Source organism: Narcine bancroftii, chromosome 9, assembly GCF_036971445.1.
Source record: "Narcine bancroftii isolate sNarBan1 chromosome 9, sNarBan1.hap1, whole genome shotgun sequence".
NCBI classification, from domain to species: domain Eukaryota; kingdom Metazoa; phylum Chordata; class Chondrichthyes; order Torpediniformes; family Narcinidae; genus Narcine; species Narcine bancroftii.
Genome location: NC_091477.1, coordinates 21,863,923 through 21,890,959, shown reverse-complemented (window position 1 = coordinate 21,890,959; position 27,037 = coordinate 21,863,923). Strand labels below are relative to the sequence as shown.

At 39.5% G+C, this 27,037-nt stretch overlaps 1 protein-coding gene and 1 long non-coding RNA gene across 20 annotated transcripts in view; both read right to left on the bottom strand.

Moving 5' to 3' along the window:
* LOC138743274 (lymphoid enhancer-binding factor 1-like) overlaps positions 1 to 27,037 on the bottom strand; it is a 216,965-nt gene that overhangs the window by 133,788 nt on the left and 56,140 nt on the right. The window lies entirely within an intron of this gene.
* LOC138743279 (uncharacterized) lies at positions 13,731 to 21,837 on the bottom strand. Its single transcript, XR_011344778.1, has 2 exons — positions 21,731 to 21,837; positions 13,731 to 13,860 (listed from the first exon to the last, which is right to left on the bottom strand). It is a non-coding gene; the product is annotated as an uncharacterized lncRNA (long non-coding RNA).

The window sequence follows — 27,037 nt, the reverse complement described above, 5'->3', positions numbered from 1 at the left end:
GTTATCAGTATTAATGACAATGTTTTATTTCTGTTGGCATTGTTTATGGGGTATGTTATGATCTCCCTGTTGCAGGATAATCTGGGCCACATTTCCAGACAGACTTATCATAATGCCAACTGATGCAATGCAATGATATAGCATAGAATTAAAACTATCGGAATTGCAAGACATTCAGATCATTTTTCTTTGCTGACAATGTTATCACATATTTTTGTAAGTGTGCTACCTCTCTGAAATGTGGTAACATTCTTTTAAAAAAGAAAGGCAGTTCGAGCAAAGATTTGATACATCAGGCTGGATCTGTTAAACACTGAGCTATTTATGTTATGTAACTAACACAGCGGTCACAAAAAAGCAAAGGGTCCACATCAAAAACTCCCCACATTACCACCTGGACCTGCTTGTCCACAATCCAAATTTTCCTGAAACCGAAAGAAGGGCAAACTATGTCATAAATATCACAGATATCAATGTTGATAAGTTGCTGTAAATCGGAAGCAATACCAAAAATGGCCCATGTATGCAACCTGATACCAAAATGACTGTAAAAAAGCACGAGAATCATTGATGCAGATTTTTAAATGTTATGGTCTTCATGGCTAGATCTACATGTACCACTGATAATTTCAAGTTTTGAATTCTTTTATTATCTCAAAATACAAAGGTTGTTACAGACAGATCAAATTTTTTTATTCATCTACTCTCGACTCAAATGACCTGAGATTTGCTGCTTGATACAAGTCATGGCATCAGTCATTGATGCAATAATTTCCTGGAAAATTGGTGCTAAGCTGAAACTGTAGAAATGTTGCTACCTTTGAAGAATATGTGAGCTGGTGCCTTTATTCAAGTTCCCACCGCATTGATTGAACTGATTAACGTACAATTCTATTGCCCTCTTTATTTGCTAGGCAGCAAGAGAAATCAGGCATACGAGTCAGTGACCAAACAAATTCCTTTTTCTCCCCTCCTATCTGACACTGGGGATCAGCTCCCACAGCACCTTGCCCCATCGGAAACATGACCACCCTGTTGGGTTGGGTGTGGGGGGTGGGTGGCTAGTGAGTCATTGTCATTGAATTTGACTATGTGCCTTGTCCAGCATTCAGATGGCACTAGTGACCCACTTGATTAGTATCGTTTTTTAAAAAAAAGTCTTTTTTTTTGAAAACTTATAACACATACATAGTTATTGATTGTCTCATGATGGATGAGTGGTGTGACCTCTGAGGGGTGGATTGTATTGGGAAGGGTTGTGACTGTCATGTGACAGTCATGTGACAGCACTACCTAGTCGGAAGACACACCAGCTGCCAATCAAGGTTTGGTTGTGTCCCACCTATTAGTGCACACCTTGCTGTTAGTTCCATGTAAATGACCTGGACGGACGCTCCAGCCTGCCTGTACTTGGTCTTGGGCCATTGGCTGTTGTAATTGGATTAACCCTCCTGGCATGGAGCCATTGGTCTCTGCTAACAACCTGGGCTGTGCCTGCACTGCTATAAGGGTGCCATGTGTTCTTTGTTCTCCCTCTTTGCCAGCTTGGGACCACCCTGCTTCACTCCAGGCTTAGAAATGTGGAAGGGTGCTGGAGAAACTGTTGATAAGATGTGCACTATTAAGAAGGTTGGGAGTGTTTAATTAGCATGGAGCGGTGTCTGCACTGAGTCAAAGGGTAGTGGGGCACCATAGTGATTTTTTGCCTTGATCATTGTTCCTTTTGTGTGTGTGTGTGTGTGTGTGTGTGTGTGTGTATTTTGTTCCCACACTATTTTCCCCACGTTAGTTATTAATTATCCACTATTACTTTCCCACGGCTGCTGTAAAGCATGTGTGTCTGTGTGTGTGTGTGTGTGTGTGTGTGTGTGTGTGTGTGTGTGTGTCTGTGTGTGTGTGTGTGTGTGTGTGTGTTTGTGTGTGTGTGTGTGTGTTACATTTATTACCATTTCCCACACTTGTACATAAAATCCTTCCCCATCAAAACTGTGTGTCCTGAGCTCTTGGCTTTGAGACCTATCAAACCTGTTTCCTCACTCACAGCACCCTCTTCCAAATAGAAACAATATCACTTCAATCTATGAAACAGGTGACATGACTTGATCTTTATCTTGTACGTGCATTGCGATAATTTGCTCAAACATACTTCTGTGTTAGTAGAAAGGCCAACGTTGTAGGAACATTAGAGGGTGCTGACCATGAACCACATTGGATTATATGCTTTTTACAAAGTCTGACAGAATCAGGGACACAAAGCTGCAGGAAGTTATGAATGAAATATTGCTCAGGTTGCATATTAAAGAGTTTCCATTCAATCAGAAAATAAATGATAAATTGATGAACTGAAAGATAATCTTCTTCTAATCCCTTGTATACCCTATAAGGCAGAAACTGAAGTATTTAGTGACCACTCTAGTAGAGAGCAGGAACTAAGTTTCTTTCTGACATGATTGATTTTAATGATGCAGAAAGTGTATTGAAAAAGGTGACAAATTTAGAATCAAAACCAGAATCAGAATTTATTGTCATGAAGAAATCAAGAGATTTGGTGTTTGCAGGAGCATCTTTTAGTGAAAACATTTATACCATGAACCACCTTACAACAATAATATAAAAAATAAACATAGTCGTGCACAAAAAGTAAGGTAGTGCCTTTGGTTCATTGATTATTCAGGAGTCTGATGGCAGTGGGGAAGAAGCTGTCCTTGATCTTCAGGCTCCTGTACCTTTTTCCTGATGGTAGCCTAGTGAAGAGGGTGTGGCCTGGGTGGTGGGGGTCTTTGAGGATAGAGGCTGCTTTTTTAAGACACAGCCTCGTGTAGATGTCCTTGATGGAGTGGAGTCTGGTGCCTGTGATGTCGCAGGCTGAATTAATAACCCTCCATACCAGACATTGATGCAACCAGCCAATATGATCTCCAGAAGTTTTCGAGAGTCTTCAGGTGACGTACTGAATCTCCTCAAGCACCTCCTATTCCTGCTGACTTAATGACAGAACTGAGATGGATTGGAAACCTATCCAAATGATTGATGTCAAAGATGGAATGTTACACGATTAAAACATGAAAGTCTACAAACACCATGGTTGAAGTAAAAACACAATGATGGAGAAACTCAGCAGATCAAACAGTGACCCTTATAGAGCAAAGATAAAGATACAGAACCAATGTTTTGGGCTTGAGCCCTTCATCATGGGATATGATACCATATATTTTATATTGTATATAGATATATTTTAAATAAGATAAATTGTGTTTTTTTTAGTGTAGGTCACAAGCAAACACAAACACTTCACAACACAGATCTCATTTAAAATGCCAGAGCTCTGCTCAAGCTAGACAGTCCAGGGTCCAGTGTTTTTGTAAAGACAATGGAAATTGCTTTGTTGAAGGACTTCACAAGTACGTGTTAATTGGACGTGTTGTGGAGTAATGGATGATTGTTTTGGAAAGCAACAGATGAACCAACTCAGAAGATTGGGTCCAGTGCCGCAGTCTGTCTGAGTGCAGTTTGCTGTTCTAAGAGGGTCATGTGGTTTTCTCTGAGAGAAAGAGAGAGAGAGAATTCAGTTCGACAGTTCAGCACCAGCAGTTGGGACTGGAACAGGACAAGTAGGCAAGCTTGTTTGAAACCCCACTTTGAAGATGGGTTGTGAGTTCAGCCTGTTTAAAGCCCTTGTGGTCCATACAAGAGGAGATGGCTGGCTGTATAATGTTTCAGTTGAAATAAGTGAAAAATAAAGGAACTCTGTGGTGACCTGAAAGAAAGAGGTTATCATCTGGAAAACCCTGATGGGGCAACTTTCTTCAGCAAGACACTGAAGTGACTTATCAGAAGGAATCAGTTGTGTGTCCAACAAGCAACCAATCTCTCTGAAAACCAATAAGAACCTTTCTGAGTGGTAACCATTTACCTTTCAAGCACCAAAACCTAGTGAAGCTTCATAAATGTTAAATTCTGTGCACAGTATAAGAATTGGACTTGGAAGAGTGAGAAGTGAGATTAGACTGTGAATCAAAGAACTTTTCTGAACTTGTACACATTACATACACATGTGCTTAGAATTAGAAGGGAGTTAAGTTAATAGTAATAAGTTAAAAGTTTTATCCTGTTTTTATGTTTAAAGAAAATGAAAAGTAACTTAGTTACTGAGTGCTTCCAAAAGTTGGACTTTCTGTGTGAAGCCTGGGATATGTATGGTGGGAATTCTGCCCTGCTCTTCCATCTGTGCAGCCATGCCAATTCAACATCAGGGGTACTTTCAGTAGAATTCTTTCTGACGAAAGGAAGCTCTGGAGAACTGAACAGGAAAAGGTAGGCAACTTGGTCAGCAGGCAGGTAGACAACTTGTTCGGCACAGACAAATTGGATTGAAAGGCCTATTTCCATGATGCATAATTATGCAACTATGAAATGAGCTGGTATGGAAAGGGAAATGCCATGGTTGTACCAGCAGATCTAGTACAGTACTTTGTAGAGTCAAAAGATTACAGTATGCAGCAGGGGATGCAGCTAAATTATCCTTCATATATACTAAGGCTGAGAAGGGAGAGATTGAAGAAACATAAAGCCTCCACAGGCCTATCCTTGTTCTGAATATTGGGGCCCTTGTTGCCATCTTGGACCTTTCTCAGGTTACTCTGAACGATGGTGGTAAAAAGACTAGGTGACCAGAATCTAAAGGTTGACTTTGCATGCACTGGGTGGGAAAGGGACAATCAGTGACAGTCCAAGGGGGAAAGGAAAATTGTGAGGGCAGGGTTGGGGCAGTCAATCTTATTGCATTAGAAAGATGGAATAACAGGAACATTCAGGTTTCTGCTGATGGTCTATCAGCACAAGATATTGTGAGGTTCTGATGGCTGTCAGGATCCATTCAACTTTTAGCCCAAAGTGTATAACTTTTTGATTTGTGCCTAGAAATTGGATGCAATTCTGCTTTAATTGCACAAATTACACCAGAAAATATTTTATGCTCTTTTAGAAAAGCATACACCTATTTTTTGTTGAAATCTAGCCTAATGGAAAATTTGATCGGAACTTTCAGTCATGATTCATCCAAACACAAGCATCAATCCTTCTATATATATTGTAGATGTGAGCATGACAGCAAAGTGTGTGGCATGTATTTGACTTACTGTCAGACATTGGATTAAAAGTTACAGCTGATCACCATTCTTGTTCACTCACTGTTAAACAAGTAGCAACTCGCAGATGAAGCCAGAATCCAGAAGTGACTTAAAGATTCCCTTCAGGATCACTGATTTTACATTCACTGTGTGCTCTTGTATCCATATTCACTACTGCTCTTTTGCACTTGAATGATGCTGAGAAATATCACATCATCTTTGTGCACAGTGTGTCCTGCTGCAATTAATGCAAGCGTTACTTGAAATGGAATTGACTAGGGCATAGTATGTGTTGAGACTGAGCTACTTCATTGCGCAGAGAAGGCCCCATCAGGAATTCAGTACACTGATTCACACTTACACCTGAATTGCCCCATCCTCCACTTGCTTGCACTGCTCCTATTTTCCCTCATCCTCATGGCAGCCTTGTATGGATCTCCTCTAGATTTTGTTGCCATGTGGTTTTAATGTTAGCTCTGCCAGCACAGGTAAAATCATGCCAAACTAACGAAATCTATACTGTGCAAAATTATTTGGCTAATCAAGTCAAGATTATTGTCATCTGATTGCACAAGTACAACCCAACAAAACAGTGTTCTCTGGCCCTCGGTGCAAAACATACAGACACACAACTAGACAAAACACACCTACAGACAAACAAAACATATGCAGGACAAGTATTCGTATATTGTTTTGTGAGTATGACAGTCTCAGATGGTTAATGCGAGCTGTTCCTTTGGTCGTTCAGCATTCTCACTGCCTGTGGGAAGGTGTTCTTCAGCCTGGTGGTGCTGGCTCTAATACTCCTGTATCTCTTTCCTGATGGGAGCAGCTGAAAGATACTAGGTGTGTGGTGGAAGGGATCCTCAGTGATTTTGTGCACCCTCTTCAGACATCGATCCTGGTAGATCATATTGATGGGTGGAGGGAGATTCCACTGATCATCTCTACCACTCTTATGGTCTTGTGGATTGGTTTACAATCCACTTATCTGCAACAACTGTACCACACTGTGATGCAGCCGGCCAAGGCACTCTTGGCAGAGCTTCGGTAGGTTGACATAATGGTGTCCTGTAGCCTTGCCCGCTTGTCTTCTCAGGATATGCAGTAACTGACAAGTGAGGAGATGTTGTGTGTCCACGAAGGTCACTTGTTAAGTGAACACCAAGGAATTTGGTACTCTACTCTCTCCACTACAGAGTTTTCATGTGTAGTGGAGGGTGGTCATTCCTGATCCTCCTGAGGTCTACATCATCTCCTTCATCTTGTCCACGTTGAGACTCAGTTACTCTCACACCATATCATGAGACTAATACTGTATATTTATCCCAACTCCTTCCAGACACTAAGCTCTACTAAATAGCACAATTGATGGTTAAGGCACAATTCTTCAGCCCATCATCTTCACTCGGAAGTCTATGGCAATGCAAGTCATGACCACTTTGCCCAGATTATAAAGATAACATCTGGGTGCACACTGATGGGTTGGAAAAGGTTCTGCACAAGAGCACATTCTGCTCAGTTGCTGTTCACTGCAAATGCTTGGTGAGCTCTGTGCATGTGTTGTGCCTGTGTAAAGGAAACTGTGACAATTTACTAAGGACAATATAACATTTAGCAACTGACTTTTGGATTAAGAACCTTTGTTCATCTCCCTAAAAATTTATTAGCTCATTCTGAGAATGTAAGTTTTAAAATGCTGACTGGAAGATGGAAGCTGGCTGCATTCCATTCTTTTCAGCTGGAGCTGATAAGAACCTCCTTATTTGGTAAGGTAGTAAAAGACTATTAACCATTGAGTAAGGGACATGATGCTAAATAAATTTAATTTGCATTAAAAAAATTCAGTAACAGGCCATTTTGGCCCACGAGTCCGTGGCACCCAATTTAAACCCATTAGCCTATACTCTCAGCAGGTTTTGAATGGTGGGAGGAAGCCAGAGCCCCCATGGAAAATCCACACAGATATGGGGAGAACATACAAACTCCTTACAGACATCACGGGATTCGAACATCAATTCCAATCGCTGGTGTGCTATGCCAACCATATCACAAGTATCTGAAAAGAATTCTACAGAACATGCAATTATATGGAGCAAGCTGTTCAAATGTTCTAGAAACCTAGGGGTCTGAAAATATAAAATACATGAAGTAAACCACAAGGTAGACTCTCTTGGATTGAGATAGATGCTCATGGCAGTGCTTCTTGCTGTAAAGGAGTTCTCACACTTTGCAAAGTGATTAAAAAGTCTGATTGCAGCACCAGTTTGTTGTATGGGAATATAATTATAGCTTGACTATGCTAGATAATGAATGGTAGGCTTTTCTCTGAAGAACTTCAGGCAATTTGTCTGTGAATTACTTTGAGACACTTTTGTGGAATGTATTGCTTTTTTAAAAATATTTTATTTATAAATTAAAAGCCACAATATTAATTACATGATATTAAATTCAAAAATTATTCACAAGGTTATACATGTGATATATATAAAATAAAACCCTACTCTTCCTCCCACCCCTCTCCCCAAAACCCCTAAAAAGAATGAAAAATGAGAAAAAAGAGATTGAAGAAAGAAGGACCAAAAAACACCAAGGGAATAAAGCATTTATAACATAAATTCTAATATTGGAGGTTATCTAGAAGTGAGGTCTTCAGAGAGTTTATCAAATGTACAAACCCACATCTTGTAAATGTGGGCACCATATTTTCCAAAACAAGTGATATTTATTTTGTAAACTATATGTAATCTTCTCTAATGCTATATACAACTACAGAGTTCTGCGTGCCATCTTTCCATATTTAAGTCTGTTACTGACTTCCACAATATTTATATGTATTTCCTAGAAACTGGCACAGCTTCTCCCAACGAGACTGTTCTTGAATTGAGCATACAACACCTACAGAGGGCCATGAAGAACGATCATTTACCTTGTACTACTTACAATAGGTTTTCAATTTTATAGTACATTTGACGATCCTGTTCCCAGGTAGCAGTACTAGTATGTTGTATGGGAATATAATTATAGCTTGACTATGCTAGATAATGAATGGTGAGGCTTTTTTTCTGAAGAACTTCAGGCTAATTTGTCTGTGAATTACTTTGAGACACTTTTGAGAATCATACTGCTTTTTAATACTCTATTACATATTAATGGAATCAAGAGATGCAGGTTGAATTCAGGAAAGTGGCTCTGACACAAACAATTAGCTACTTTATTGAATGGTGTGCAAGAAACAAGGGTCCAGGTCACTGCCTTCTGCTACTATTGCATTCTTGTATGGCATTATGTGTGGCCCCTGTGTCCCCATACTATGATGGCACCACAAAATAAGGAACAAATACAAATCAATATTAACAATTCCTGGTAAACATTTGCTTCTTAAGTTGTAAAAAAAATCCATACAATCAATAATCAATAATAAAAGCCATAGTTTAAAATTAACTCCCCACTCATTGTCAAGTTTGTTCTTGGCTTTGTCATTTACAACTCTTTAATCTTATATATTTGCCATTGAATATATGATTTTATGAATGTTGAATACTTCTAAAGATGAATGAATAAAGTAGATGGAACAAAACAATGATAAGGAATAGTGGTGGTAACCCCCTGAAATTGTTATGCCCCCTTTTCAGGGCATTAATGAACTGTAGAGGATTGGAAGCTATGCGGAGACAGGTATTTGTACCAGCATCAGTGCCTGCTCAGTGACACCTGCCAGAACTTTCCCATGATGTTAATCAGATAGTCAACCTGATGCCTCTCAGCTGTTTGCCAACATCAGACAGCACTGGGCAGGTGGCAAGAGATTCCCTTGAGATTTCCTGGGAGAGAACCTGATTCTAAACCAGGCCATAGGGTTTGGCTGGGGCAGCTGTTGGAACTATGCAGTATAAGGAAAAGCTAATGGAGAGCAAATGGCTCTCAATGAGCTGCCCCGAAGGGGGCAAACAAAGGCCACTAAACAATAACCTTATTCTGGAGAGAGCAAGTGGCTGGAAGCTGGATGGTAGGAGGCAGGAGAAGGGGTGAAGGCATCTGGGAATGTTTTAGAGAGAGAGAGAGAGAGTGTGTGACTTATTGAACCAAAACCTGCTTGTATCAAGACCATATGGTAACTCATGTGCAAAGGTCACTTCGTATTCAAAGAATTCATGCACAGGTATCTTCCATTCCTCAGAACTGGAGTAGACCAATGTCATCTTCAATTTTGTGGAACTGCTTAAGTAAGGAGAAGAAGGTGATCCAAGTACAGTTCTGCGACTTGAACCTCAATGAGGGCAATGATGAGATGTCACTTCTCCAAAGTAGTACTATTCTTTGATGTTTCCAGGACATAATCATTCCCCAGAAAAATGCCATTACCAGCTCCAGCTCCAATACACCTATGCTTTGAGATGTCTGCTAGGTGAAAGCATTGCAAGGTAGCTTTCACACCAAGGCACACATGATTCCTATGGATTGTGGTTGAGCCCAGCCAATCATATATAATTAGTTTTCTCACACATAATTAGTTTTCATAGGATGTTGAACTCGTGGAAATGGGTTTGCAGCAAAAAGCTGGGTTGCTGGCTGCACTGCAGTTGATTGCAATTACAGTTGATTTGACTTGACCAATGTCCGTTTGAAAGTTATAAAACTTAGTCTCAAAAGTATGGAGATATAAAGCATCCCCATGCTTAGTTCAGGTACAATCATGGCAGATGAAATCTTGCTCCTTTTCCCTCAAATAAATGATTTGTTGAATACTTTTTCATGGAGCTGGAGTTCTTTAAATTAGAGTAATGGAAGAATATTGCAATTTATTTTATTTTAAAGCTTATATTTCCTTATGTATCAGTGGTTGCTTGGCACAGGTTGGAAGCAAAATCATTTTGAGGTTCAGAATTGACAAATGCACAGGATTAAGGACCGATTTAATAAGAATTATTAGATTACAATTATGGGATTCAAGTGTTTTTGTTTACAGCATTAATAACTTGCAGTCATTCCTGCAATCCAGTTTAATCACCTGAACTGATGCCAGATAATATATTCAACAGAAGGCTTTTTTCTAAACAAACTGCTGAAATGGCAGAAGGCTGTAGAAATGTTACAGCCAAATAATGATGTTACAGCAGTTTCATTATTGAGAAATTATCATTTCAGATATATTTGTTTTTTAAAAATATTGCTTGAAGTTTAAAATGACTTAATAAGAAAGGAAACAGATTGAGGGAATGAAAACCAAGTTTTGCTGCTTGTGACATTCCTGTATGTACAAAATGAGATAAATATAATTTCTTTATTTTCAACTTTTAAATGATCTACTTTGCTCATTATAATAGATTTAATTCAACAGTAATTATGCTTTACTTACATTTCATAAAAATCACTTCCTCATTTACAAATGCTTTATGTAAAATACATATCCTCCTTGAATGACACAAAACACTGTTTCTTTACCAAACTATTTCATAAGCCCTTCTGCAAGAACCCTTGGTTCCCTCCACCAAGGACATGACTCATATCTGGCACAAGGAAAATTGTAGGTACACTAGGCACTCTCCACAACCGAATGGCATTCACACTGACCTCCATTTTCTGCTAGCCTACTCTCTGTTCTCCTTTCCCTCTTTCCCCCAGCATTCCACCTCCATCCCTCTCCATTCGTTCTTCCCTCTGCTTGCTGGTGTGCCCTCTCTCCCTTATCCACCTATTACCTCCTGCCTTTGGGACTATGTTCCCCCCACCCCACCCCCTCCACCCAGCATTTTGTTTGGACGCCAGTCTACATTTTTTCAAACGATTAAGGGCTCAAGCTCGAAACGTTGGTTATGTATCTTTATCTTTGCCATATAAAGTATCCAGTTGACGTGTTGAGTTTCTCCAGCATTGTGTTTCAACCTTCATTTCTGTAAAATTAGTTGTGGGATAAATGCAGAACAAGTACAAATCCAGAAATATGCAGAGATGTTGGAAATATTGTCGAGAGGATGGTAAAAAGTTAACAGCATGTTAGCATAGTGGTCAGTGCAATGCTGTTACAGTTCTAGCGATTGGGACAGGGGTTCAAATCTTGTGCTGTCTGTAAGGAGTTTTGTACGTTTTCTTCGTGTCTGCGTAGGTTTCTTCCTGGCACCCCGGTTTCCTCCCAACTTCAAAATGTACCATTGTAGGTTAATCAGGTGTAATTGGGTGGCACGGGTTGTATGTTTAAATTTAAATTTAAAATTTATAATATCATCTTCATTTGACACCACAAGCAATCAACCTCAGGCTGGTGCAACATCTGTGCACATCACTAGGACATAGGAACATGAGAGTATCACAATGTATAAGGGTTGATCCCAATACCCAAAATTTGATGTGGCAATGTGTATTGTCGTACTGTAAAAATCTTAAAATCTGGATTGGGTTGGATGGATTTTTGGATTTTCCGGATTCGAGGATTGTATTTTTAAAATTCAAATTAAAAGAAAATAAACAGCTAAATTTTGATAGTTTATTAAATGAAACATTTTTTAATATAAAATACAAAGAACAAAAAAATTCTTTCATTTCCATGACTTCCATGCGGTTGCTTGTTGCCGTCGTGCATCTGTGGTGCTTATGCATGCACGCACACATGCACGCACGCAGAAGCTGTGAGTTTTTGAGAAGTCCAGATTCTCGGGTGGGCCGGATTTCTGGCATCCTGATTTTTGAACTTTTACTGCATCAAGTATATTGAAGGAGTGTTCTATTTCTAGATTTGTCATTTCCTTTTGTTCTGATGGCTCAGGTGGATATTACAGATCTCACAGCACAAAGTGAAAAATAATATTTCCCCTGGATGTGGAGATCAACCTATTTTACTCAAATTTAAAACAACCCTTTATCTCCATGCTGCTTGAACAATCTTGTAGCATACAAAATGGCTGCCATACTTCCCCTACTGACAGCAATCAATGGACTTTGAAAAGAATTTATTTTATTTAGAGCAATCTGGGATAGCTCTGAGAGTTGAGACAGCTCTCCACAAATACAATCTCTTTCTTTCACAGGACAACACCAGGATCTATGTGCCAATTTCCAAAGTTTGAGAAAGACCATGTGCTTTCCTTTATTTCATAATCTCATAATCAATTTATTTGCCAAATATGTGTCTTGCATTTTAACTTTATTAAGAGAAGGCATTTTTGGAACAAGATAAAATAGTACACTTTGTTTTGATGTTGTGGGAGTCCAGAACAGAAACAGATTGGCTGATATGTGTTTGAGCTGTGAATTTGAAGCCTTTCTTTGAAAAACAGAAACAAACATTGAGCTTCCAGTGGCAATAAATTAAAACAATCACATTCAATTGTCAGTAAGAAGCAAAGGAAATTTTTGCTGATTAATTCAAGTTTATACAATCATGATAAACTTCTCTGCTTTTCAATGGTAATGGAATACACACAGCATTTTGGTCCATATTTTTCAGTAAAATTAGATGGGTTTTTTTCTTATTATGAAGTCAATCATTAAATAAACCCCAGCATTCATACAAATGTGGTAAAAGATGAAAAGTTGCTCTCCCATTTTTTTATAAATCTCTCATTGGAGTGGTATCTTTCAAGGGATTCAGGAATCCCATACAGAAAACTTGAAGTTTCAATATTTACTCAACATATATTCCACCAAACACCAAATCTCTATTTATTTCTTAAATTCTCAGCAACGGAACAGACCTTAATTAGTGGCGGAGTTTCATTACTTCAGAATGTTTGTTAGGGGATTTAAAGTCTTGAAAAAGGTTTCACGCTATGGATGCTGTTTGACCCACTAGGAAAGTGTTTTTTTTAAAACTTTTCTTCCTCTCTGTTTAATCATTCCCTTTACCTCTTCTATTTATCTTTCTGGGCAAGATTTCCCAACTATTTTTTTTCTCTGATTTAGATTCAGCATGCTTCAATAAATATTCCTTAATCATTATTAATAGGAAATCACTGTTATTTCCCCTGTTATAAATGTTCCAAATATTTCATATTGGCTATTGTTCAATTATTAAATTCCAAATAACCATAATCAATTACTCAGAGTCCATTATAAAACAGCAACCAGTAATGTAAAATCACACACAAATGTATATTTATACTGTATTTTATCTTCAGTTCAACACCCATATTATTGAAGGAGCCATTGCAGTAAATAAAAACATCTAAAAAGCCAATATTCTATGAAATACCCACTGTTCACTCTGGATTATAATTAAAAGCACATGCTTCCCAATGAATTTAAGAAGTGGCTTAGATGATATGGTTTATGACAGCATCTGAGCTTCATGATTAATTATTTTCTTGTAATCTGATGGAAACTGGTATATTCTTATCCCTGAGAAGTAGAGATGGACGAATAACACTGAGGGAAGGGAGATTTTTGAACTCTGTGGATTGTGAGAATGCCATTTTATTACTGGCATATCCTCAGTTTTCTCACACAATAGAAGATTTATTCAGGACTGTTATGGTAGTCCTAAATTCCTTTTTTTAATAACTAGATTTAGGTACATTAAACTATATTTGTGAGTTGGATATGCAGCTGATTTAACAAGGGTAAAATTACGTTAAAATGGATCATTTTAAACAATTTCTTTGCATCTTTGTATTGGCACAGTTATCCCATTTTATTTTCACACTTCTGCAAAATGCCGGACTTCAATCGGTGCATTTATTGTCTTCGTACAGTTAACGTTTCTGCCGATCTTCATCATTTGGGGGAAGATCCTTAACTGAGCAATAGAAATTATCACCAGTTAACAGTTAGACATGCATTGCTTCCTAGCATGTGAAATTATTTTGTCTTAACAGTGAGGGGAAAGTTAGACTAACACGAAGCAATGTGTGCATTTTGAATTTTAAGAAACATAAAACAAGCATCTTTGTCAAAGATGGAAAACCTCCTGAATATTTGTTTTTAGTAATCATTTTTCAACATGATAAAAGGATGAATAAATAATAAAAAAATACAAAAATAATGACTTTGATTATCATCTATTTGAGGCATTCAAAGTTTTAGTTAAGGTTATTAAATGAGAGTAATATAGAATGTTAACCAAAACTGAATATGGGTTTCAATTAATGAATTTCAGATTTGCTTTCATCATTTTATTTTAAAATGTTTCAGTGAAAAGTAAAGAGAATGTGATGAAATCAAAATTTACTTAAGTTTATTACTTTTATGGCAATTTTATTTGGATTATGGTGAAATGTGTTTCAAATATTTCAAATAGACCATAGATATCTCAACGAGTGCTCTCCTCATCCTAAACCATTTCATTTGAAGTTTCATCTTGTGATGTTTTGGGTCCCACAGTAATTGGAAGCTTTAAAATTAATATTCATTAAAACTCTGTCATAAAAACATTGAGCCTCAAATTCTCCACTTGATAATCAAAAAGAGAAAATAATTTTTCACAGATTTTCAAACATCGTCCCAAAAATCAATCACATTCGACTTAAGCAGGTGCGAGATGATTCATCAGTGAGGAATTGCATTTCATTACCATAAAATGTTGACAAAGAAAGAAAGATGCATTTTCTTGACAGATGAAAGCAACTAATTAGGAAAGGAGACAAATTAAATTTATTCCAAAATAGCTTCGATCACAGTTATTATATTTCAAAGTTCACTAATGACCCAAGATGAAATGCTTCTAATTTAATTGTGGCCAAAGGCAACAATGTTTTTTTAAAAAAGATCGGAGTGGTTGCATCAAGTTCTCCAAGCATTCTCTTGCCAACACTGCATTCTTGAATGGTCTATAGACTATTAAGTTAATGCTTACATTTTCACTAAACATGTCCTGCAATTGAATACATAGTTTTGCACCAGTATAGAGCCAAAATGACTCTTAATTAAAAATAAATGATCTTTTATTTTAGTGCCCTGCTTCTCCCAGAACCCTTCCACTGCTGCCCTGCTGGTTAGGAACATGCTCTCCAGGTTTAGCTTTCATTAAATTCCAGCAAGAAGATCGTCAGGAATAGTTTCTTTTCCTTGGCCTGCATTATTTCCTCTGGAGAAGCTCACCAGGTCAAAGTGTCTTTTATGTAGCAAAGATACATAACCGAAGTTTTGTGCTTGAGTCCTTTATCAAAGCATGAGAAAATGCCAGCAAGTGTCTGAACAAAGGGAAGTGGGGGTGGGGGGGGGGGGGGGCAGGGGCGTGGCAAAAGGAGAGATGATAGGTGAAGAAAGGAGGGAGGGGACAACAGCAATGAGGGGGAAGGGGGATGGAAGGGGGTGACTCTCTCCGTCTGGACACTCTCCAGCCACGTGGCATGAACATCGACTTTATTGCTTTCCATTAAACTTCCTTTTCTTTCCCCTCCCCTCTTTTCCTGTCCTTCCTGTTCTTTCATCCACACAGGCCTACCATTCCCCTCTCCCCCTCATTGCACTTTTCCCCTCCCTCCTTTCTCCACCTATCATCTCCTGCCTTGCCTATCCCCTCCCCCCTCCTACTCTTTTGTTCGGACGCTTGTCGGCATTTTCTCATACTCTGATTAAGGGCTCAAGCCCGTAACATCGGCACTGTTTAACCTGCTGAGCTTCTCCAGTATTTTGTGTTTTTACTTCAACTACAATGTCTACAGAATTTTGTGATTTACTTTTGCATTATTTATTCTGGTAACCTCAAAGGATCAATCTTTCATCCATATCAGTTGCTTACTTATGGCAAGAATGTCCCAAACCATGACTTTGGTCCACACACAGCTGTCTCACCATCACCTCACCTGGTCCTTAGCAGCACTGGTGAATACGCAAGCTGCTCATGTATCTCCCAGTAACTAGCAAAGTAAATTTCATAAGCTAAATATTGGGTAGAGACTACACTTGGAACATTGCACTCATTTCTGGTCACCTCATCACAGGAAAGATTGTAGAAGGTATGGAGAGGGTACAGAGGAGGTTTACCAAGATGTTGCCTAGAGGGGAAAATATGCCTCATGAGGCAAGGTTTACAGAGCTAGGGCTTTTCACTTTGGAGCGATGAAGGATGAGAGGTGACTGAATAGAGGTCTACAAGACTAAGAGAGGCCCACATAAGGTAGACAGTTCGCACCTTTCTCCCAGGGCAGAACCAGTAACACCAGAGGACATCCGTACAAAGTGAAAGTGAGGTAAGTTTAGGGGAGACATCAAATATAAGGTTTTTTTTAACAGAGTTGTAATTGCCTGGAGTGCATTGCCAAGGTTAATGATGGAGGCTGGAACAATGGGGGCATTTAAGAGACAGATAGGCAAATGGATGAAAGGAAAACAGAGGGGTATGAGGAAGGGAGGGTTTAGTTGTTTTTGGTAGGTATATATGGGTTGGTGTGAAGATCCAGCTGCGCTGGGTGGGTCACGTCTCCAGAATGGAGGACCATCGCCTTCCCAAGATCGTGTTATATGGCGAGCTCTCCACTGGCCACCGTGACAGAGGTGCACCAAAGAAAAGGTACAAGGACTGCCTAAAGAAATCTCTTGGTGCCTGCCACATTGACAGTGGGCTGATATCACCTCAAACCGTGCATCTTGGCGCCTCACAGTTCGGCGGGCTGCAACCTCCTTTGAAGAAGACCGCAGAGCCCACCTCACTGAGAAAAGGCAAAGGAGGAAAAACCCAACACCCAACCCCAACCCACCAATTTTCCCCTGCAACCGCTGCAACCGTGTCTGCCTGTCCCGCATCGGACTTGTCAGCCACAAACGAGCCTGCAGCTGACGTGGACATTTACCCCCTCCATAAATCTTCGTCCGCGAAGCCAAGCCAAAGAAAAATATGGGTTGGTGTAACATCTTGGGCCAAAAGGCCTGTACTGTGCTGTAATGTTCCATGATCTATGTAAAAGCTATTGTTTTGGACCCTATTGGTTTATCCATCTCTCTGGCAGCTATGTCTTACTGAATCAGACTGTTTCGGCCTTAGACATCATGTTCAAGCATGGAATAAATATTGCACCATTGCCCTCACCAATGCTGTTTATTTCCTTCTCCTCCTCAACCTGCTGCTGAAATCCTTGTTCTGCACATGACTCGAGTGTTTCAACACCATCCCGCGAGATTCTTTCATTCTGTTATCAGATCATTCAAAACTCCATCATCTGAGTTCCAATTCATACCTGTTCTAACTTGTCCATCACATTTTTGCTTGCAGGCCAACATCAGCTCCTGGTGAAGCTGTTCCTCGATTTTAAATTTCTCCCCCTTGGTTTTTAGTCTTGTGATCACTTGCTTGTTATCTTTTTAATCGTCCCCAAACATGTCACTCTCCGAGATAACCACTCCTCTCTGTTTAAGGTATATTGAACATCCACAACTACAAACACTTCACCCTGATGCCATCCCTTCTGCTGCCTTGGCCCAAACTTCTGGAATTTGCTCTACTAATGACTGATTCACTTCCTCTAAGTCTGTATATATATATATATTTATATATACATTGCTTAACTCTGTGACCAAGGTCATCTTCTCCAACAATTCCTTATGAGGGTTAGTACTACATTTTTCATTAAATTATGGGGCTGTGGAGTCCCCTAAAGCAGTACATTGGATTGACAAACACTTCTGTTTAAGACCAGGTGAGGTGATGGTGAGACAGCTGTGTGTGGACCAAGGTCATGGTTTGGGACATTCTTGCCATGGCACCAGGCCCTTTCAGCTCACAAGTCTGGGCTGCCTAATTACACCCAGTTGACCTACCTACACCACCCCCCCACCCCCGCCCATTACGATTTGAACAACGGGAGGAAACTGGACCATTGGGAGGAAACCCATGCAGATACGGGGAGAAAGTATAAGCTCCTTACAGACAGCACCAGATTTGAACCCATGTCACTGGTGCTGGAATAGCTTTGTGCTAACCGTGCCATACCTTTTGAGCATTTATATTTAAATAAAGCAACTGTGAGGGCATATATATATATATATATATATATATATAATATATACATACACTCACACACACACAATCTATTTATTTATTTGTGCATGTGTGTCTGTTTGTCTGTTTTCCATGCAAATCAATATGGAGCACTCTAGAAATGTCCAAGGAGGTTCAGTAGGGGTAACATTTGATACTGAATGTCATGAGCACATTGAATTTAACCTTTAAGGTCATATGAAGTTCAAAAAATAATTGAACTTGCAAGAGGGACACCTCAATTAGTTAAAGTGCTGTCCATCAATGTACATTTGGAATAAAAACAAGTGGCCAAAGCAACACCAGGGTTGCCTCAGTGCTCAGGCCTCCAGCCAAAAAAGGAACAGGCAGCAGGTAACCATGGAACAACGCCAAGCCCACCTCAGTGCTGATGCCGCCAGGCATTTCATGAGTAGACAAGAGTCTGCTGAGGAAGAACAAGCAAGACTCCGAGCAATGAGAACAAAAGCCACCAGCCGAAGGGCAGCACCATGTACTACAGCCGACCCGCTAAATGCTGCATTCAATTACTCAGTTGACATTGAGTATTCTTCCATTAATGCAGTTGTAATTGGCTCCATGGCAGAGGTATGCAAACAGTGTGGAGCAAAGAAGTGGAAAGTGAAACACCATCGACATGTGGTTCCAATGGAAAACTTAACATTCCTCTACTGGCCGAGCCTCCACATCCATTGAAAATACTGCTGCTGGGTCCCACCACAGAGTCCAAACATTTCCTAAAGATGATCAGAGCCTACATCTCAGCATTTCAGATGACATCTTTTGCAGCCGACAACAACTGAGTGTTTTATTTCCCATATATATATATATAATTTTACTTTCCACTATTCACATCTACACTAAAAGTTTACAAACTTTTATTTTTTTTTGTAACAGAACATTTCAAATAAGATCTTAATTAGCATTTACTCTGTCATTTTTTTTAAACCAGTAAGATTGAATTGTTTTTAGTCTGCTGCATTCCACCACCCCCACCCTGCTCTTTAATCTCAGCCTTTGATCTCTTATATGCATCCAAGTTTTATGTTATTCATGTTCAATGTATTTCCCTCTTTAAAAATAATTTGCACAAGGCCTTTCTCATCTCTGCTTGAAAATCTCAGTTTCCTGTAGTCTGAAATTGAGCTCTCTCAAAAAGTTCACTCAATGTTTCATAATTAGAAAGAAAATTGATTTAATGGATAGAAACTGGTTTACAATTTTTATTACCAAAAATAATTTCTTGGCTGGAATGTCTTCATCTCAATTCCTGCTTATAACTGAAATCCAACACATCTTGCAAGAGGATGAAAGGGTTGAACTAGGGAGTGGTGTGCTACATGCCAATGTGTACCTTTGCAACAAACATTTACTTTGATGGATATTCAGCAAGTACTTTCAGCAAGTGAAAAGACAGACAAAGCAACAAACAGTCTGGTGGGTAGGAAGTCTGTGTTCAAAATGTTGTTAAACTAAAAACATAATTCTTCCCTCCCATCCCACCACTGCCAATAACCCATCTCTCCAAGCACACATCACAGCCTCAAAGTCTTGAATAATAAATCCCACAAATCCTACAAAAAATTCCTAGCAAACTGCACTTTAATACAGGTAGCAATTTCATTACCCATTCCAATAAACCTTTGGCAGCATTAGTGCAATCCCCACCACAAGTTCTGCCAAATGTCCAGTGTGGATGTAATGGTGTGAAGAAATCACAAAAACCTGATTTAAAAAAAAAATCCCTATGAAAGAACTCTCACCATTGTCCTGAATTTTCATTCTTTTACTGGGCACTGCCTTCATGAATACATAACTTGCTTAACATTATATGATACAATGGGATTAGTTGTATCAAAGCGCATCGCCATTTGGAATGTTGAAGGTGAAGATAATTCACACCCTGCCTGATCTTTCTTGGCCTCAGTAAAAATAATCACCATTTTTCTTCCTTTAAGGAAATAACATATTTTGAGCCTTTAACCTTTGAGTTAATTGATCAGAGTCAAGAACAGAATCAGGATCAAGGCCTGCACATGTAGCTAACTGTCTTTGAGAAGGTGACGGTGAGCTAACTTCTGCTAGAGATCAGACAGGAGGTGCCAAGACTTAGACGCAACACTGATGGAGGACCAATAGTTGGCGTCATCAGCCACAATGATGAGTCACACTCCAGAGAAGAGGTGGAAAATCTCGTGATATGGTGCGAGAGTAACAAGCTGAGTCTCAACATGGACAAGACGAAGGAGATGACTGTGGACTTCAGGACGACCAGGAGCAACCACCCTCCATGACGAAACAATAACTCTGTGGTGGAGGGAGTAGAGTGCCATGTACCTTGGACACAACATCTCCTCACTTGTCAGAAAGGTGAAACAGCGATTGCAGTTCCAGAGACGTCTGAAGTGAGCAAAGCTACTGGCCACTACCACGTCAACCTTCTAAGGGAGCTCTATCAAGAACCTCCTGGCCGACTGCATTACAGTGTTGTATGGGGTTACTGCAGAGAAATTGATCAGAGGTCAATCAATGGGACCATAAAGAGTGGCAAAAAGGATCACTGAGTTTTACTTGCCCCACTTATGTGATTTACTGGGATCTACAAAATCCCGCACATAGCTGCTCCCATTAGGAAAGAGATACAAGAATATCAGACCACCAGGCTGAGGAACAGCTTCTTCCCACGGTCAGTTAGAAGGCTGATCAGCAAAAGGAACTGGTCACACTAACCACCCAAGACTCTCATATTCATAAAGCAACGCCGATTTATCTATTTATCTATTTATTTATTTATTTATTTGTGTGTGTATTTTTTATCCGTAAATATCTGGTTATGTGTCTGCACGTTACACACCAAGAACCAGAGATCACTGTTTTGCCAGGTTGTACTTGTGCAATCGATTGACAATAAACTTAACAAGTCAGAATTATGGCTTGGCAGGAAGCATGGAATTGCTGAAGCATATATCTTCTGCTGCTCTTGGTCTTCTTGGTAGGGGATTCTGTCGATTTGGTAGATGCTGATGGAGTAGCATGGAGAATAATGCAGTGTATTTTGCAGATGGCTCACAGATGTATCACAGAGCAATATATATATCTATATATATATATATCTATATCGATATAGATATCTATATATATAGATATAGAAATATCTATATCTATATCTATATATACATATATATATATATATATATATATACATATATATAGATATAGATATCTATATCTATATATATAAAAAACGGTGGATGAAATGCCAACCAAGCCTTCTCTCAATTGATATTTAATCAGGAGAAACTCATGTCAAAAGGTGAGTGTGAGAGTTGCGGTCTTTTCCACAACTTTTCCCTGATTTAACTCAGGTAAATACAGAGATAAGTACTGAGTTAGAAAAGGTCCATTCAAAAGTACCACCAGTCATACTCAAAACTAGCTGCACAAATGAAGCATGCTGGTGAAAATTCCTTTGCTTTCCTTGCCTGTTATACCTTCACAATATGCTTTTTCAATGTTCTCTCAACAGAAATTATTTGTAAAATCATGAAGGCCACTTGATTTGATGGAAAGAATTGATTTTTCATATCTCTTGTTTCCTCTTTCTTTATTTAACTTCAGTAGCTGGAATCCAACATGTATCAGCGACTCATCCGCCTGTGATGTCTAACCACAACCACCATTAAACACTTACCTTGCATTATTGACTGATATTTATTTTGTAACCTTTGGTCCATCTCTGAACTTTGTACAGTTCTTCACTCATTAATGGAGTTTTAAGCAGTTACACCTGAACCAAAAAGCAATTATTCTGCAATAATTAAAGACCAAGCAACCTTTTGTTTCAACATTCCATCCCCTCAATTTAAATTTGGTTACAGTTCTTTTGTGACAAAATTAGCCCAAAATGAGTTTTGTCTCCAGAAAGTTATTGCCCTTCTTCAATGTTCAATACATTCCTGTTCTGCACAGATTGAAATCTTTGATAAAGTGGCTCATTACATCACCCCAAGGGTTTAAGGATGGACAATACATGCTCAAAAAGAATAAATAGAGTAGCATTTCAGAGTAGAAGCGAGGTACAGATGTCAGCTCCAGATAGATAGATCAGAAAATTCCAAGGAGTTCTTGACATTGCCATTCTGCATAGAATGCTGGAAGATACTGAGCAAATGAAGAGAATCTGGAAAGATTCATTGTGCCACATTGGGTCATGAAGCATCCATAGAGAGCAATGGACAGTCAAGGTTTTTGGATGGGGCTTTTTCTCAAGACTAAGGTTAGAACAAGAGATATCAAGCATAAAAATGAATGGGTAATGGTTAGGAGGGGCTAAGAGGTAATAGGAAATGAAACAGACAAAGACAGGAGAGGTGGAGGGGGAAGACATGGAAGTAAATGAGGGATGTGTGTCACTGAATGATATTTGTTACCTCTGAAATCAGGGCTTAGACATTCACGTGAACTCTAAAACATGCAAGAAGGATTTGGCACATAGCACACTGCACTGATGACTATTTCAACATTGGAAGATGGAGAATTCTTCGAGTCAAGAAGTTTGGGGAGTCTGGGGTTTGGAAGAAGGAGTACAATGGGAGAACCAGGTTGATGAAGGAGCCTTAAAATTTGCTGAGGAGCCAGGGTAATCAGGTTGTCCGGAGTTGGTGAGTTTGGGAAGTTGGGACAATCAGGAAATAAGATTCATGTGAGATTTGGGAGGTCAATTGAAGAGTCAAGGGATTGGTGTTAGGGAACATGTTTATTAATTTCATCAATAATGTTTCAAATGGAAGGTATCATGATTTAAATTGATGCAAGTCCAATGCAGAAGTCATATTAGATACGTAGACTTGAATTATCTATTTGTATATCCAGAGAAGTCTGATTCCACCCATTCATAATAGCATTTCACTGTAAAAAAAATAAATTTGTATCCAAATTTCTAAGCATCTAACTCAAACATACCTGGATTGATGAAGATAATTGTCTATTAAGAAAGAAAAGCTGTTTTCAGGCAACAACATATTTAAACTTTATTTTTTAACTTATCACATTGTAAGAAGCTAAGGAAGAAATTGCAGGGGTCCTGGCAGTGATATCTGTAGCATCATTAGGCATGGGGAAGGAACCAGAAGAGTGGAGAGTAATGCTCTGTCTTTATTTAAGAAGGGCTGCAAAGGTAAGGGAGCCAAACATCAGTGGTGGGAAACTGGGACAGTTCGGAGGGTTAGGGTCTACCTGAGTTTGGACAGTCAGCATGGCTTGGTGCATGGGAAATAATGACCTCCTATTCCCATTTGATTTTTTTTAAGAAGTGTCGAAGAGGATTGATGAGGGTAGGGTACTGGATGTTGTTGATATGGAATTTAACAAGGTCTTTGACAAGATCCTGCATAGTAAGCTAGACCGGAATTCATGATGAAGTACTGAACTAGATTCGACAATGGCTGGACAGGAGAAGCCAGAAAGGAGTGATGGATGAATGCCTCTCAGAATGATGGCCTGTGACTAGGGGTCTGCCTCAGGGATCGGTGCTGGGACCATTGTTGTTTGTTATCTATATCAATGATCTGGATGATAATGTGGTAAATTGGATCAGCACATTTGCAGGTGACCCTAATTAGAGGCATTATGGACGGCAAAGGTTTTCAAAGCTTGGGAGAGGGATCTGAACCAGCTGGAAAAGTGGGCTGAAAAATGGCAGATGGAATTTAATGCAGACTAGTGTGAGGTGCTGCATTTTTGGCAGGACAAACCAAGAAAGGATATATATGGTAAATGGTAAGGCACTGAGGAGTGCGGTAGAACAGAAGGATCTGAGAATACAGATACATAATTCCCTCAAAGTGATGGATAGCATTGTAAAGAGAGTTTTTGGCATATTGACTTTCATAAATCAAAGTTTGGATGTTATGATAAAGTTGTATAAGACATTGGTGAGGCCAATTTTGGAGTATTGTGTGCAGTTTTGGTCACTTAACTACAGGAAAGATATCAATAAGATATAAAGGCTGCAGAGAAGATTAACTAGGATGGCACATGGACTTTAAGAATTGAGCTACAAGGTTGAATAGGTTTGGACTTTATTCCTTTCAGCATAGAAAAATGAGAGGAGATATGATGGAGGTATTTAAAATTATGAAGGGGATAGATAAGAGTAAATGTCGATAGACTTTTTCCACTGAGGGTAAGTGAAATACATGGGTCATAGGACATGGGTTAAGAGTGAAAGGGGAAATGTTTAGGGGAAACATGAGGGGGAACTTCTTCACAAAGAGTGTGCTGGGAGTGTGGAATGCACTGTCAGCTGAAGTGGTGAATGCAGGCTCAATTTTAACATTTAAGAAGAATTTGGGCAGAAACATGGATGGGAGAGGTATGGAGGGCTATGGACTGGGTGCTGGTCAGAAGGACTAGGCAAAAAAAAATTCACCACAGACTAAAAGGGCCAAAGTAGCCTGTTTCTGTGCTAAAGTGTTCTATGGTCCATGTGATCTGGCCAATTGGATATAGAATTGGCTTGACAGTAGGAGTTAAAGGATGATAGTGGAGGGCTGTGTCAACAGGGATCTGTGCTACTTCCACTGTTGTTTGTCATCTTTGTTAATGACTTGAATGACAATGCATTTGCCATGGTTATTAAGTTTGCAGATGACACCAAAATTGGTGGTGTAGTGGACAGTGAAGAAGGTTGTCTGAGATTACAATTCCATCAACTGGGAAAATAGGTCATGAAATTGCTGATGGAATTTAACTCAGACAAGTGTAGCATTTTGTATTTTAGTAAGTTCAACCAGGGCAAACTGACACCCTAAAAGGTCAAGCCCCAGAGAGTGTTGTTGAAGAGAGACACCTCGGGATGCAGGTGCAGAGTTCCATGAAAGTGGTGACACAGGTAGACAAGCTGGTGAAGATGATGTTTGGCATGCTTGCCTTCCTCGATCAGGGCATTGAGTACAGCAGTTGGGACATCATGACACAACTGTACAGAACATTGTGTGCAGTTCAACTATACGAAAACCGTTATTAAGCTGAAAAGAGTGCTAAAAAGATTCACAAGATATTATTGGAACTGGAGGGCTTGAATTATAAGGAGAGGCTGGATACACAGGGACTTTTTCCATGGAGCATACGAAACTGAGGGGTAACCGCATAGGACAGCATAAAATCGTGAGGCACATAGTTAGGATAAACATCATGGTCTTTTTCCCCATAGTAGGGGAGAGCATAGAAATAAAGTGAGAGGGGCAAGATTTACAAAGGATCTGAGGGGCACCTTTTTTTTTTTTTTATAAACACAGAGCTCAGTAGGTATGTGGATTGAGTTGCCAGAGGAAGTGGTAGAGATGCAACTATTTACAATGTTTAAAAGACATTTAGACAGGTTCACGGACAGTAAAGGTTTAGAAAGCTATGAGACAAACTCAAGGAAATCGGACTACATTTGCAACTTGTTTGGTGTGGACAATGTTTCTTGGCTTATCCCTTCTCTTTATTTGTCAAATGGTAAAGATTTATCAAACTCAATTTGAGGTTAGGAAAGAATCCATTGTGAATATTGTTTCAGAATGCTGATAGGACCATTTTTTTTCCAACAGGCTCTTCATGCTGTTTTGCTATTCCTAACCTGGACCACACTATCTTCATACCACCTTACAGCCAACCACTGTAAAATTCTGCCGTGTGCTGTCTTAAATAAATGAAGACAAAGGAATTGGATACTGGGGACAACTTACCCTGGAAACTATGTGGTGAAAGCAAGTGAAAGCTTTGTAAAATTTTTAATTGAAAAAATTTTGAAGAAGTCCTTTAGTTGCAAGCACAGCGGGAAAATCACAACCTGTTGTTCTGATTGCCCAGCCATTCAGTTGCATTTGTGGCTTGGAGGGGCATCTGTGGATGTGATTATGCCTGGAAGCAAATCCAAGGATGAATTTCTCTCCCAACTAAAAACAGCAAACGGGATGGTTCATACGCAATCACAGTAGGGTATAAAAATAGTCTGGCATGTTGTATCCCTGGGATGGTGCACATGAAGAGGCCTCATCTGTTCCTAGTTTCTATTGGAGTTTTACAGAGGTGAAGTGTCTTGGAATTTTTCAGGCAACATCTGGAACCTTCTTCGTTCGCCCTGTCAGTCATCTTCTTGATGCCATGGATACAATTTTGTAAGGAACAGCTAAATGACCTGCTAGTGAAACATTTTCCAGCCTTCTATACATGAGGTGACATCATAGCTTGAAAAAGCTGTCCTGTTTTCTAGCCTAAAGAACAGAATGTAAGCCCCATTGATTTTTTTTAACAATAGAGCTATAGGATGGTGAAGTCAGTAACAGTTAATGGAAGACGAGGCCTACAGATTTGTATTGTGGTCAGCTACAGTCTTTTCAGTTTTCTAGACTGTAAATATGTGGTCACAGATGCAGACATGACCTATAACCAGCAGGTGACCTCTACTTAAGTATGGGAGAAAAAAAACAACTTTTGCTGTTGAACACCGTGCTCGGACACCTTTCCATTCCATCTGTTCATGGGCCCTGTCCGTGGTTCCTCACTTCGTTCAACAGCTAATTCAGTGCAGATGTTGTTCAGGTGAAAAAAAAACACGCACAGAAAACTCTGTCTCTGCATTTTCCATTGGTAAACCACAGCAGGGTTTAACCTCACATAACTGTATTTGCTCAGCAGCTCCTGCTTGCAAAGGCTGCGCTCTCCATTTTCATGCCGACTCTAACGACCTGTTTGCCACAGTGAAGATGCAGCTTGTGAGGAGATTGAGGCCTGATAGCAGAGTTAAACAACCAGGGCTGAGGCAGCCATTGCCTTGCTGTGAAACTATTCGAAAGGGATCTTACAGGGTGGGTGAAGAAGAGGGACAGGTGCGGAGGAGGAGAATTTTTATCATGACATCTGTTTAGGCACCATCACCTTTCACACAACAGTTAACGTGTCAGAAAAATATTTATAAATAAAAAAGCAATACTAGAGTCAATAAAGCGAA